This window comes from Polyodon spathula, chromosome 8 (assembly GCF_017654505.1).
Source record: "Polyodon spathula isolate WHYD16114869_AA chromosome 8, ASM1765450v1, whole genome shotgun sequence".
Classification (NCBI taxonomy): domain Eukaryota; kingdom Metazoa; phylum Chordata; class Actinopteri; order Acipenseriformes; family Polyodontidae; genus Polyodon; species Polyodon spathula.
In genome coordinates, this window is record NC_054541.1 from 20,872,371 (window position 1) to 20,886,089 (window position 13,719).

The 13,719-nt window shown below is 37.9% G+C and overlaps 1 long non-coding RNA gene across 1 annotated transcript; it reads right to left on the bottom strand.

Moving 5' to 3' along the window:
- Nucleotides 1-30: 30 nt before the first annotated feature.
- Nucleotides 31-10,127, bottom strand: LOC121319584. The gene is made up of 3 exons (XR_005950723.1): nt 9,833-10,127; nt 9,130-9,259; nt 31-117 (listed from the first exon to the last, which is right to left on the bottom strand). It is a non-coding gene; the product is annotated as an uncharacterized LOC121319584 (long non-coding RNA).
- Between the last annotated feature and the right edge of the window lie 3,592 nt (nt 10,128-13,719).

The following is a 13,719-nucleotide window of genomic DNA, read 5'->3' on the forward strand; positions in this document are numbered from 1 at the left end:
TCGGGGCTCCAGACTCCCTCTGCATCGTTCTCTAGGGGCTTGTCGAGCGGCTCGCTCAGTGCCTCGCTGCTCCCCGCAGGGGAGTTCGCTGGGACCCAGTCTGCCGACGTGGTGCCGCTGTGAAAAATATAATTTGATATTCATTAAATTGTTAAAGACTTCTGTTGGCTTCTCTTTGTGTAAACAAACTTTATTTGATTCAGTAAAAAAACAACTTATCATCTTTTTATTATTTAAGAACCTATAATACTTAACAAAACCTCTTTAGTGTATCAGGTAACATGTCATGTGTGGGGTGTCTCTTATTGCGCAAGAGATCTCGTGCAATATACAAATTATACAATAAGAGACACCTTGCACATAATTTTATTATAACTTATTATAAATCACAAAAATGAAGCTTATACTCAGAAACTACTTTTAAACATAAAAAGGTGTTATTGTTCTTTTTTAACTTCAGACTTACACCCCATGTTCTATACACAGGGTGACATTTGCACCCATAATAAGATGTATGGAATTTTGACAAACCCTGGGTAAATTTTCATGGTGATAATATAATTCTTGTCATGATTGGTAATATCACTCTTGTCATGATTGATAATATCACTCTTGTCATGATTGATAATATCACTCTTGTCATGATTGATAATATCTTTCTTCTCATAACGGAAAATAGTCATTCTTGTCACAATTGATAATATCATTCTTGTCATGATTGATAATATCACTCTTGTCATGATTGATAATATCACTCTTGTCATGATTGATAATATCTTTCTTCTCATAACGGAAAATAGTCATTCTTGTCATAATTGATAATATCATTCTTGTCATGATTGATAATATCACTCTTGTCATGATTGATAATATCATTCTTGTCATGACGGAAAATAGTCATTCTTGTCATAATTGATAATATCATTCTTGTCATGATTGATAATATCATTCTTGTCATGATTGATAATATCATTCTTGTCATGATTGATAATAGTCATTCTTGTGGGACACTGCAATTTTAAAAGACTTTCCCTCTTGCCCTCTGATTGGGTAAAATCCAGTTCATCTTGGTTCTAACTGTTCTGTGCTGGAACAGTGAGGCAATTCCAGGGAAAGGAAATACTTTAAAGGCAGTGAGTGAGTCAGCAACAATAGTTAAAAATGAACCTTTTCCTCTGTGGTGACTCGAACAACAGTGTGACTAAAGACTGTGCTACTTCTTATTTCATATTTTGTGAGAAACAAGGTCCATGAATAGACCCATTAACAGTTGGAATGGAGTGTTTATACAGAGCTTTCCATTAAATATTGTGTAAGTGGGGCAACGTCCATCTGGGCTCCCACACGGAACAGGAAAAGCTTAACACTGACAAATTCAAATGATTCAAAAGTGCTATCAAACCAGAATTCAAGAAAACATTCACTAAAAATATAAAAAATATATATAAACTCAAAACTCACAATGCAATAATGAAACTATATCCACCTGTGGCAAAGTGGCTGCTGATTATGAACAGGTGCAGAGGTGATGCAGTGCAGGAATAAAACAGGCAGAGTTTTGTAATCCGGTATGGAAAAGGTATTTTTATTTTCTTTATAATCCAGGTCTGCTGACCAAATAATAAGCTTCGGTTATATAGAGTGATGTGTAAAACACACAGAACAGTAACAGGGATTGCAGCCCTAAACAATAAATGTAGGTATCTCTCCCACAATATACAAACACGGTCACCAGTCCTGGGTGCGCGCTGTAGTGCTTGTGGTGGGTGATACAGTTTATAGAGTGACAATAGTGTAGTGCTGTTCCGGGTTCAATGCTGGCCCTTAGCGACAGCTCCGGAAAGTGTTAGCCATCTATGAACACACAAGTTACAATCATAGATAAGACAAACAAACAAACACTCACGATATTTCACTATTTACTGCACAGATCCTTCCGAGTTATATTTCATAACCAAAGTGAAGGAACAGATTACGAGTCTCTGCCCCCCTTATATGCTAGTGCGCATTACCCCTTGGTAAACGATTGCAGCTGCCTTTACAATTTGTGGCTGCTTCACCGTTTCCCTTCCGGGTCAATACATTCTTGCAACGGAGTCTCGCCTTCTTCCAGGCTGACTGACTTCCCGACCCTGGAAATTAACTGTCGGGCCAGCCTGTCCAAAGGACCATACCTTCGATGCTTTGAACCCTCACAGGTCGGGAGAGAGATTTACAACCAAGATTCATTATATTTCTGTCACACCACCACAATAACTTAGCGATTCTTTTTTTTTTTTTTTTTTTTTTTGACCCCTTGTGTCTCCTCAATTTGAAATGTCCAATTTCAAAGCCAGGGCTGCAAGGAGTACTGAAGAACAACAGTACGATTATGACTGGCCAGTAGGGGTCTCTGTAGCAAAAAAGTGTCCCCGACCAATTTTTCTCCCCTTGGAAGCACAAAAGTCATTGTAACATTTCTTTATGCCCAAACCAGATTATCAATCACATGAGTCATGCTCACATAACTCAGCTGCACTCCACATGGCAGTGTGTTTATTACAATGTTATTTATACAAATAACAAATACATCAGCATTTCCCATTGCAGAATTCTACATTATGCACTCAAAGTGTATTAGGAATTATTAATGAAATTATGTTATTCTATTGAATTATTTATTAGATTTTAGTATGTTGACACATATGAAATACTGCAATTGGCATGCAGTGCTATCATTAAATTAAACACACTTCCCATTGCAGACGCTATTCAGTACAGTTTCTCAATCAAAAACAATACATGTACACAGTACATTTGCAAGGTAAATGAGCATTTCCATGTTTTGCTTTATATTATGCATTTGTCAAACTGTATCATGGCTAACCATATTCCTTTTTTTCCTACATATGTCTGTGCCTTACCATGCTTTCACAATGCTTTACTACGCATGCATTTAGCATGGCATAACACAGTAATTTGTGGTAAGGAAACCATCCAACAGCAAAAATATCTAAGATGGTAATATCTGTTAAAATTTGATATGTCTTTAATTAAAAATGTATACAACCCCTTTCCGGAAAAAATAAGTGACAGAACAGAATAATGTGGGTCACAAAGCAATTATTTATTATTATATATATATATATATATATATATATATATATATATATATATATATATATATATATATATATATATATATAGACACACACACACACACACACACACACACACACACACACAGTGCTCCGAGGGGGCCTCGGGGGACATACAATATGAGCGTTATAACCGAAGAACGTTACAAATGGGGGGGGGGGGCTGGGGGCTGGGGGGCTGGGGGGGAGACACATGTGACTAAAATACAAAATAAAATAAGCCCCTCTCTATAATGCATATGTAATGAAGCAAAAATGTAACTTTCCATGAATTAACCATATTTTTTTACACAAAAAAAAGGGAACATTCCCACTTGCGGATCATTTTAATTCAAATTTTTTAAACTATAAATATCCTGGCTAAATGGTGGTCAGGAGTTCTGTTCGAAGCGATGGACAAGCAAACCAAGTGCGAGAAGGACAGCTGGATGGCAAAGGGGAAGAGGGAGTGGGCTCACCCCAGGTTCGGCTGCCAGAGCGGTGCTGAAGCGAAGCTGAAGCATCTCGTCTCCCAGAGAAAGCCACAGCTCCTCTCGCAGCGAAAAAAGTAAATACATTTTGGAAAGATCCCAGAGACAGGTGAAATCATGTGAAACACCTTAATTGCACACAGGTGGACTCCATTCAACTAATTATATGACTTCTAAAGATAATTGGTTGCACCAGAGCTTATTTATTTGTAATTAATTTAGAACAATTTGTAGATTTTATTTTTCACTTTGACTTTATGGACTTTTTTGTTGATCAGTGGCAAAAACTCTTAATTAAATCCATTTTGATTCCATGTTGTAACACAATAAAATGTGGAAAAGTCCAAGGTGGGTGAATACTTTTGTATTATGCATTTTAAAATATATTCAGTTATTATGAAGCAAAATACAATAACTGACCTGATTTCATCAAAAACACCACAGAAAAACACATTTTTGTAAGGATTCTTTTTAACAAGCTCTTCCCTTGAAAATATGAATGCTGCGTTTATTAAATACTTTTGAGAGATTTGTGGATGACAAATGCATTGTATTTTGAAAAGGATTACAGTACCTGCTCATGACGAGACCAAAGATATGTAAATATAATAGTAATTTTAGACCTGCAATAAAACATGTAAACATGCATTCTCTAGTCTAGTGCCAACACTCCAATTTTATAAAAAGATTAATTCATCTGAATAAGGATGTTTGGCATGAGCGATATTCCATGCCATACAAAACTTGCTTCAGTGGTTAAATCAGATTCTTTACTGAACACAGAAAGGAGCATCTGCTGACTGCTGAGGCGTGCTTTTAAAGAGGCCAGCTTGTTTCTCCTTAAGTCTAATCCAGGAGGATATTCAGATGAACATTTGTTGTGATTTGTTTTATAATGATGTTTGCTCGTCTTGTGCAGAACACAGTGTGTAAGCGATTTGTCTGAAGATGAGACACAGGTGAAAGCAAACTCTTCCTCCCACTCTGGTGTAAAGCCTCATACTTCCGTTTATTGCTCATGGAGGGTTTGCTCAATACCATATTCTCTATGAGCACTTAATTCAAAATCATGAAGTTCATTTTCAACTGCACATCCGGCTTTGAGTCGATGTGATCAAAGTGTGAGTCACCCAGCATTTCACCAGGAGCCACACTTGAACTGCCCAAGAGCTTACATGCGGCTCGTGAGCCACGATTTGGCCACCTCTGATTTTGGGGCTTGTGGCATATTCGTAAACCTGTTCACATCCCTGTGTACACCTTGACAAGATCTGAGAAGAATTCTGGGACAGACAAACCAAGCAAAACACTGAACAAGATGCTAAGATCAATTACTGCAGTGAGGGCACAATTGTACGAGAACATTCATATTTAAACGCAACTGTATAACTCGCTGATGATTTAAAAACAGTAATATATTTTATTGCGCTGTCCCTTTTTGAAAGCAGTTTCCCTTTAAGAGACTTAAATGAAATGACTCAACCCAGATGTCTCTCATGTAAACTGGGAGGTGTGTGCTTCTGAACCCGTTCACTGGCACTACTAACCAGCCGAAAACACTTGCCAGTGCCACCTCCTATAGTTTCCCATGCCACATTCAGATAGCAATGTGGTTTTCCTGTGTGCAGTACAATGGTTTTGGCTTAAGCTCCTCTGTCATCTTGTGGTTACATGACCTCAAGGCACATTCACAACACTTACCAAAAAAAAAAACTTGAGAAAGGGTTTGATGAGAATTCTTGACTAGAGAGACACACATACATTTTTCCTCAAGCTGTCAAGAGTCCTAAAACAATCTGTCTGCATGCACTCCAATCCCAGCCTCATTCCACCTTTTGCAGCAATGGAGTACATTGCCCTTATGTCAATAAGCTGCCACACAGCCAGGACATTCCCTGCATCAAAAAAATCTTTACTTAATTTGCACTTAATTTAACGTTGTGTTCCCCACACAATACAAAAAAAGAGAAAAGAGACATTTAAATTCAACAGAATGGGATACTTTATATTATCTACATTTTCATGAGTTTTGATTTCCCACCCATCTAACATCCTATTACACATCTTCTCTATTATTACTCTATTGTTGTTTCTGCTTAGATCATTGTTATTAATACTAAAAATGTCCTTTTCCAACCTAGTATAACCATAAGGTGACGCTGCTAGTGACTGTGGTAGAAATTATACATAAATGATACGTTGTGATGTTACCGTGCTGCTATGATTATTTTAATATATAACAACACATTCATGAACCTCTGGTGCACAATATATTTCAAGAATCCTCACCTCTGGCTTCTTGCCTGAAAACACAGGAGGAATAAAACATACTGTAACAGTGTGAAACTAGCTACAAAGCAGCAAGAAGAAGCAGCTAAATAAATGTGCTAAGATTTATATTGACAAATACAGACATTGAAAAAGATTTCTACTTGAGAAGTGTGTCATTGAACTTATTAAGCTACTTTTATTATTTCTAACCCTTTGCGGTCCTATGTCGGACCAGGTCTGACATTCCAATTTTCCCTTTCTAGTCCGATGTCGGACCCTCAAAAAGACATAAAGCCGAGAAAAGCTTTCAATGGCCGAGTGAGACCAATACGAGCTGAATGAAGCTGAAAAAAAGGGGGCATATCTGACCAATACAGAGATAACACAGACACAAACAAAGGAGATAGCTGCTTCCGAATCCAGCGCTCAAAGAATATCACGCACATTTGCAGAGCTTTTTGAGATATTATAGTAATAAAATAATGACTTGGATCGCATTATTGAGGAGTTTGGTGAAAAAACGAGTGATCAGGAGAGGATTTATCAGTATGCATGTCTATAAAGAGGTATGTGAAAAATACAGCAAACAAGGGGTGGGGCTTGGCTGGAGATGCAGTATAGATGTTCTTTTGCTATGCAGGGCCTTTTAAACCTGTTTCACTCTGAAAAGAAAATAATTAAACAGTGCGTGTGAAAATAAATTGGACCTGATGCACCTGAAAAGCGCTGAATAAATGGACCGCTAAGGGTTAAATGTAGTACTGTTGTGTGTATAATAGCTATAGATTAGTTTATTTTGGAAACAAATACCTTTAATTGTGCATTCTTCAACAAAGAGCCCAAAGTATTATATCTGTACTCAAACAACACTCAAAGATATTATTGATTATTGAATACCATTCAACACTTTTTCATTGTTTAGCCCTTACTGAATATCTTCAGTCAATTAAAGACATACATGGGGAGGGTTTCAACTGAGGTTACCCCAAGTCACTCCTACAAACGCAGCACACAGGGAAGAACCAGAGGGCATAAATTCACCTAGAAAATAAAAAAATGTGTGGCACAATTTAGTGGATGAGGATGTGGTAGCAGCCAGAACTCTGGGGAAATTCAAGAAACAATGCTGCTGCACAGCTAACTGTGTGCTAGCAGGGGACAGGTCCTGTTGACTCACTGGCTTATTTTAATCCTAAAAGTTTCTGAAGTGTCCATCGATAACACTGAAAGAACACAAAAGAAAACTACTTGTTCTGTGTTCACTTGCCCCCACTTACAGCGTGGTTTACTGTATTATGTTGAAATAGATGTACAGTACATCACGCAGTGTGATTGCTATTCTGTCTTGTTATTTGATCCGAACGGTAGAGATGCCTCAACAAATCAAAACTCTAGAAGCATTTTTAGACGATGCTAGAAAGAATCGGTCAATTCACTTTTCAAGCTCTCTGGAAAAATAAAAGCATGATACACTGATTTGAAACTGATCTATACAGCACTACCTCAACTCTTCCCACTATAAACAAGTAATTGTTCATGAAACAAAATACCCGATACTGTGTCTGTAACAGTATTATTACAGTGTCCTCACGTGTTTTTTGCTTTTTTTTTAATGTCAATAATAAACATTATTATTACAGCACAGATTATCCATAATTACAGCAGGTGACAAGGAGAATCTCTCTGCCATTCATTTTCATTGGGATTCCAAATCCTGTTATCCTGTGATAAATTGATACTGAAAACAAATCTTTTAAAGAGTCCACTGACAGTATAGTAACTTATCGAAGGCACTTAACTGATTTTTTAATTAAAAACCAGGATCTTAAAACAAGGAAAGACCCTTGCTCTAGTTAATAACTGTAACTACAGGACACATCAAGTTTAACTGGAGGAATTAGTCTTGGATCTTATCTCATCATACACAGATGTGCCCTTTTATTTATTTATTTATTTTTTAATAGACCTGAGCCAAAAAACTAAATAAAGAAAAAAATACATTTATTTATTTTGACTTGCTTCTGCCAAAACCTACAGATTGTCTAGCTTTCACCTCCACCTGTTGGGCAGCCCTTGGACAGCCCCATGTTAGACATTGATTTGTGTTTTGGAGGCTATAATAACATAGCCATGCTCTTAAAGAATAGACACTTGTAATGGTTTTCGGTCTTGCAGTGATACAATCAGGGTGTGCGTCAATTATCCATAAAATCAACTGATCAGACTGTTTACACATCACATTCCGGTAAAAACAGATTTATATATTTCCATAGTCTGTTAGCGATGTTTTTGATGGGCAGGGGGAGGGGGGAGGGGGGGTTGTGTTAAACCAAAATCACAAAGAAAAACATTGAAAAGCACTGCTATCATATATAAAAGCTGCATCTCCCTGTTGAAAATCAGTGCGGTCACTGGCCCGACAGAGGAGCTGATAGCAAGAGCTCGGTTGGCAGATGCCTCCATCTCAGATTGCACACATTATTGATACAAATGCGATGATTGAATTTAAAAGCTAATACTGTTTAACAGATTAACTGTTTTATAAACACTAGCTTTCAAGAGCTCAAGGGTTCAGTGGACCATTCGTAGCACAGATTTCTACTCCAAGATCGCTACATGATTTAAAAAAGAGTAGTAATGAGGAATGTTCCCATTGGAAATTGGAGACTTCACATTGATCCTGGTCCTACATTACTGTATACCGGTTGTCAGGGATATGCACCCTCTCCAGGTTTATATTTGTGTTTCAAAGGTACAATGTAATCAATAAATAACTACATTACTATATTGAATATTATTATTATTATTATTATTATTTATTATTATTATTATTATTATTATTATTATTATTACAGTTTAGGTGTATATTTCACAAATTAGACACAGACGGGTGAATAGCGTAAAAATACATAGAAGAGAACAAAAACTACTTACCGGGTAGGAAGAAAAGGTTGCTGAGAAATGCAGTCATGCTATTTGATTTTACAAGCGAGACGAGAAGTACAGCATATTGGTTTACACGTCAACTAACGACTTGGCAGCAAACAGAATAGAGACCGAATGTATATTAGTAATTGCTGCTGATACTGTCCATGTAAACGCGGCCGCTGGTGGCGCAACAACGTACCCTTTTCTGTAGGCTACTGTATGTCGCATGAATAGAAGTTACAAGTTACAAAAACGATGTTGTCTAGTCAAATAGAACGACCAATACTGGTCGAAAAGCAAAACCACAAACATATGTTACTCACCTTCTGAAGAACCGTTTAATTATACTTTAGCGATTTAAAAAAAAAAAAAAAAGCCAGATGATGCCTTTATTTTGTCATGAGGTATTGTCTTTCTTTTCAGTTTCCATATCTTGTAAGATGTCACAGCTGGCTTTAAAGTAAAAACAAGAAACAAAGTTGCTTCAAACAAACACACATTAAAAACATTATTATTATTATTATTATTATTATTATTTATTATTATTTATTATATATTATTAATTATCAATTATTATTATTAACATTTTTATTACCACCGCACAAAAAACAAAGGGTACTTTGTTTCCCTGAAATATAGAAAGTCGACCACATGGATGGCATCTATATATATATATATATATATATATATATATATATATATATATATATATATATATACACACACACACACACACACACACACATATATATATATATATATATATATATATATATGTGTGTGTGTGTGTGTGTGTGTGTGTGTGTGTGTGTGTGTGTGTGTGTGTGTGTGTGTGTGTGTGTGTGTGTTAACAAATTGTGATTGTTAAAAATTCAGTTAGGTGGGGTACGACAGACAGTAATAAGACATAACGTTTTTAAATGCAATGTGCTTCATTACAAATAAAACACATTAACAAACAAATGCACAAAAAACAAATAAACGAAAAAATAAAATTAATCAAAATATAACTTCAAGGAAACTCACCTGTTGGAAGTTTTAAAGAATGGAGTTGAGTATCATTGGCAAGGGAGGGAAATGCAGCACCGGTGGATTTTCGGGGTCGATTTTGGAAGGAATACCGTACTTGCTGGTCCCCAGCAAGGAAGGCTGGAATTCCAGGAATTGGGACTGGTGTGAAACGAAGTCTATGCGAACGAGAGAAAGAGAGAGAGGCTGGGTCTACGTAATTCAGCGCGTAGGGGCACTAAGCACCAAGCAAGGGGAGGGATCGGTCGGGAAAGGAAAACAGACTTGGATCTCGACAGAGGAAAAGAAATCACAGGACCCCCCCACCCAAGAACAGGAGACCAGTAGAAGAGATAAAGAGAGGAACTTCTTGAGACACACTGCATTACAATACAGTTTACTTTTATATAACGCATTCCATGACACGACCTTGTTGCCATTAATTAGTTTGTCAAAAAATAAATAAATAACATTTGGAGCTTAAAATGAAACTGAAAACAGACACACGTAACGTAAGATACAGCCAGGTTCAATTCTGCCCGCTTCAGTCTTTTGAATAGTGAATTCCGATGGGCCGGATAATAATTTACTACAGTACATAAGGCTGCAACCTTAATTCCAAAACAGTCTACTTGAGTGGAATGGTTAATGTTGTTGATTTACTTGATTTGCACATATGTAACTATTACTGATATATGACAAGGGCTTTGGGATAAACTGTACCAGCCAACCCTTCAAACTTTTTAAATTTTAATCCTTAAGAGATTGTAGAAACAGCGTTGGTGAATAGTTGCGATGCAGATGTTTTGTTTCTGGAGACTACTCAAGTCAAATTTGACAGCTTTAATTGCTTTTTTTTTTTTTTTTTTTTTTTTTTTTTTAAGGTTTTTGTTTAAATCTTTCTTACATTTTCTTACCTGAGCTTTTATAAACTGGAATCTAGTGGCCTAAATTGAAGTGAATACCTACATAAGACAAAGGCATACAACTGTTCCACTTTATTACTTCCTTCTAATTGATTTTGAAAGGAAAAATATCAAACAGAAAAACAACCATGCCATGCTTAACAATCCAATTCTCTCAGCCCCTGTGGTTGTTACTGTACTATAGTTGTAGGTGGCTGATTTGGCAGCAGCCTATACAGTAAACAGGTCCATTTAGCAATGTTACTTTTATCACACAACAAACTTAAAGGCTGATTTTTGTACTTCTCATTGAGCTTGTCATTAATGGACAAGCTATGGCACCTAACTACTAAATTCAATGTCCAAAATTAATTTGAAAAAGCCAAAATACACAACTTGGCATTGCAACTTTATTTATTACAATGCACATGTGTGCCAGATCAATAATTCCACTGTCAGTAACATTTCATTGTCAGCTATCTTCTATTTTAAATTAACACACTATTGCTGTATATAAACATATATTATCAATCAATCTGAATTTCTAAAGCAATGTTGATGCTGAAATTGTAATAGTAACGTTTATGTTTCACAATCTGTGTGACTTTTAGACTTTCCTGCAGAATACAGTAGCAATCTATATTAAGTGTCATGTGTTATATAGTTTTGTGTTGTTGTTCCGTGTTTTGTTTAATCCTGAGTGCCTGTGCATGTGAACGAGTACACCTGTGGGGGGGGGGGGGGGCATGATCGAGTCGTGACCCCAGTGTACTTGTGAATGTTGTCCAATCGTGTTGTGTTTGTCCTTCGTTCGTTTGTGGGGTCCAATAACGTGTCTTGTCATGTCTACATTGTATGTCTGGTTGTATCTAAATGTTACATGTTATCGAGGGGTTTTGTGTATAAAGGGGCAGCTTGCACGCTGCTGTGGGTTGTGCTGTTGTGTGCGGACCCTTGATGAATAAAGTCTGCTGTTTTGCAAACAAGATCTTGCTGTGGTCGTCTGACTCCTCGTTACATTGGTGTCAGAGTGGGATAGAATTAAAACGTCGAGAAGAGGAGTGGAGCCGGAGGGAGTGCATCACCCCGGGACAGAATGGCAGGGCTCGTCCAGGTAGGGCAGCGGAGCAGAAGCATGGTACCCCTAGGCAGAACGACAGGCCTCGTCCAGGCAGGGCAGCGGAGCCAGACTGTGACGCCCCGAGGCAGAATGGCAGGGCTCGTCTAGGCAGGGCAGCGGAGCCAGAACATGCCGCTCCGAGGCAGAACATCGGGGCTCGTCCAAGCAGGGCAGCATAGCTGGAGAGAACACAGCACGCCGACAAAGAAGGTCAGGGTTTGTCCAGACAACGGGAGATGACAGAGATGCACCACATCTCTCACTCTGATCGACAGCACAACCGGGAGAGGGGCAGGATCCAACCCCCCCAGAAGCAGCTGAAGTGCCGTGACTGTGTCCACAACTTAGAGGTCGTATCCTGGAAGAGCCTGCCAGCACAGGTCCCTCCTGAAGTAGCAGACCACACATACAACTTCCAGGGGCCAGCTACAGGCTGCAGGCATCTAGCCCAGGAGCAGTTCACTCCTCTTGTCCAACCTTGCGGGGAAAACCAGATCGTTTCTGGACTGTAGCATTATCTCTCCGGGGACTAAGAGAACTTTGGGAGGCATCTGTGTAGCGATCTGTACCAAACGTCATGTGCTGTATCAGTTTGTGTCGTCGTTCCGTGTTTGTCCTGAGTCATGGCTCCAGTGTGCTTGTGACTGGTGCCCAATCATGTTGTGTTTGTCCTTAGTTCGTTTGTGGTGTCCAATAACGTGTCTTGTAATGTCTACATTGTATGTCTGGTTATATCTAAATGTTACATGTTATCGAAGAGTTTTGTGTATAAAGGGGCAGCTTGCACGCTGCTCTTTGCTGTACTGTTGTGTGCCGGCCCTTGCTAAATAAAGTCTGCTGTTTGGCAAACAAGATCTTCCACTCAACGTTACAGTACTTTGCAATGTGTGAGTCTGGGAACATGTCTACTACAGATTTGCTGAACAAGTCACAACATGCAATAATCTCTCCATCTCCATTTTTCCAGTGGAAAACGCTGGTTTTCTGACTGGCTTTTTGTGATCTCTTGTGCTTACCACACACATCATCATTCTTGCTCCCATGTCACACTGTTAAAATTAGTCCTGCATAGTTTACAGAATGTATATCTTTCTCCAACGTTGCTTATGATTATGTGAGAATATGTTGCGTTCCAAGAAATTTGGATCACTATTTTTGTGTTTTTTACGGGACCGAGAGGGTTTATCACATGCACAGCCATCATAGATGATCAACTACTGCCTGCCACAGGTCTCCCTGCTCCGTACATACGGGGATTGCAGTAACCACAGACTGTACATGACTTTCGCAGAAATTAAATGTTTGCTGACATAAAGGGGTTTAACAGAAGAGCTTTGTGCAAAATACAGCAGAAAATCTGTCGCGGGAGTAGCCTCTAGCTGCTGGAAAGCCAAAAACACAAAAGACAATAGGGTTACAAAAAAAAAATAATAATAATAGTAATATCCATAACCATTTTAACACTCAGTAGTGCTAAATGCAGAAATACTAAATACGATTGTAAACGGTCTTCTATTATGAAGTGTTTCAATATTTTAAAAGCTATACTAAATCAGGCTTAACGTTTTACCTACAATTATGAATTATTGCAAAATTTGAAAAAAATAAATAAATAAACAGCACAAATAAAATATTTGATTAGATTTAATTTAATCACAAAGCTGTATTTGCTTGCAAGTCTTTTAGTGTATGGAAGAATGCAATAAGGAATTATATTGTAGCGTAAATGAACGTGTTTGTGCAACGCTGCATCTTAATAGACGAGTTCTCTCTTCTGGTCCTGATTAGACACAACAAGAAATGCAGTTTGTAATGACTGAGCTTTAGAAAGTCCCAGTAAGTTCAAGCAGTAGCACGTATTTGTATTTGTACTTTGTACA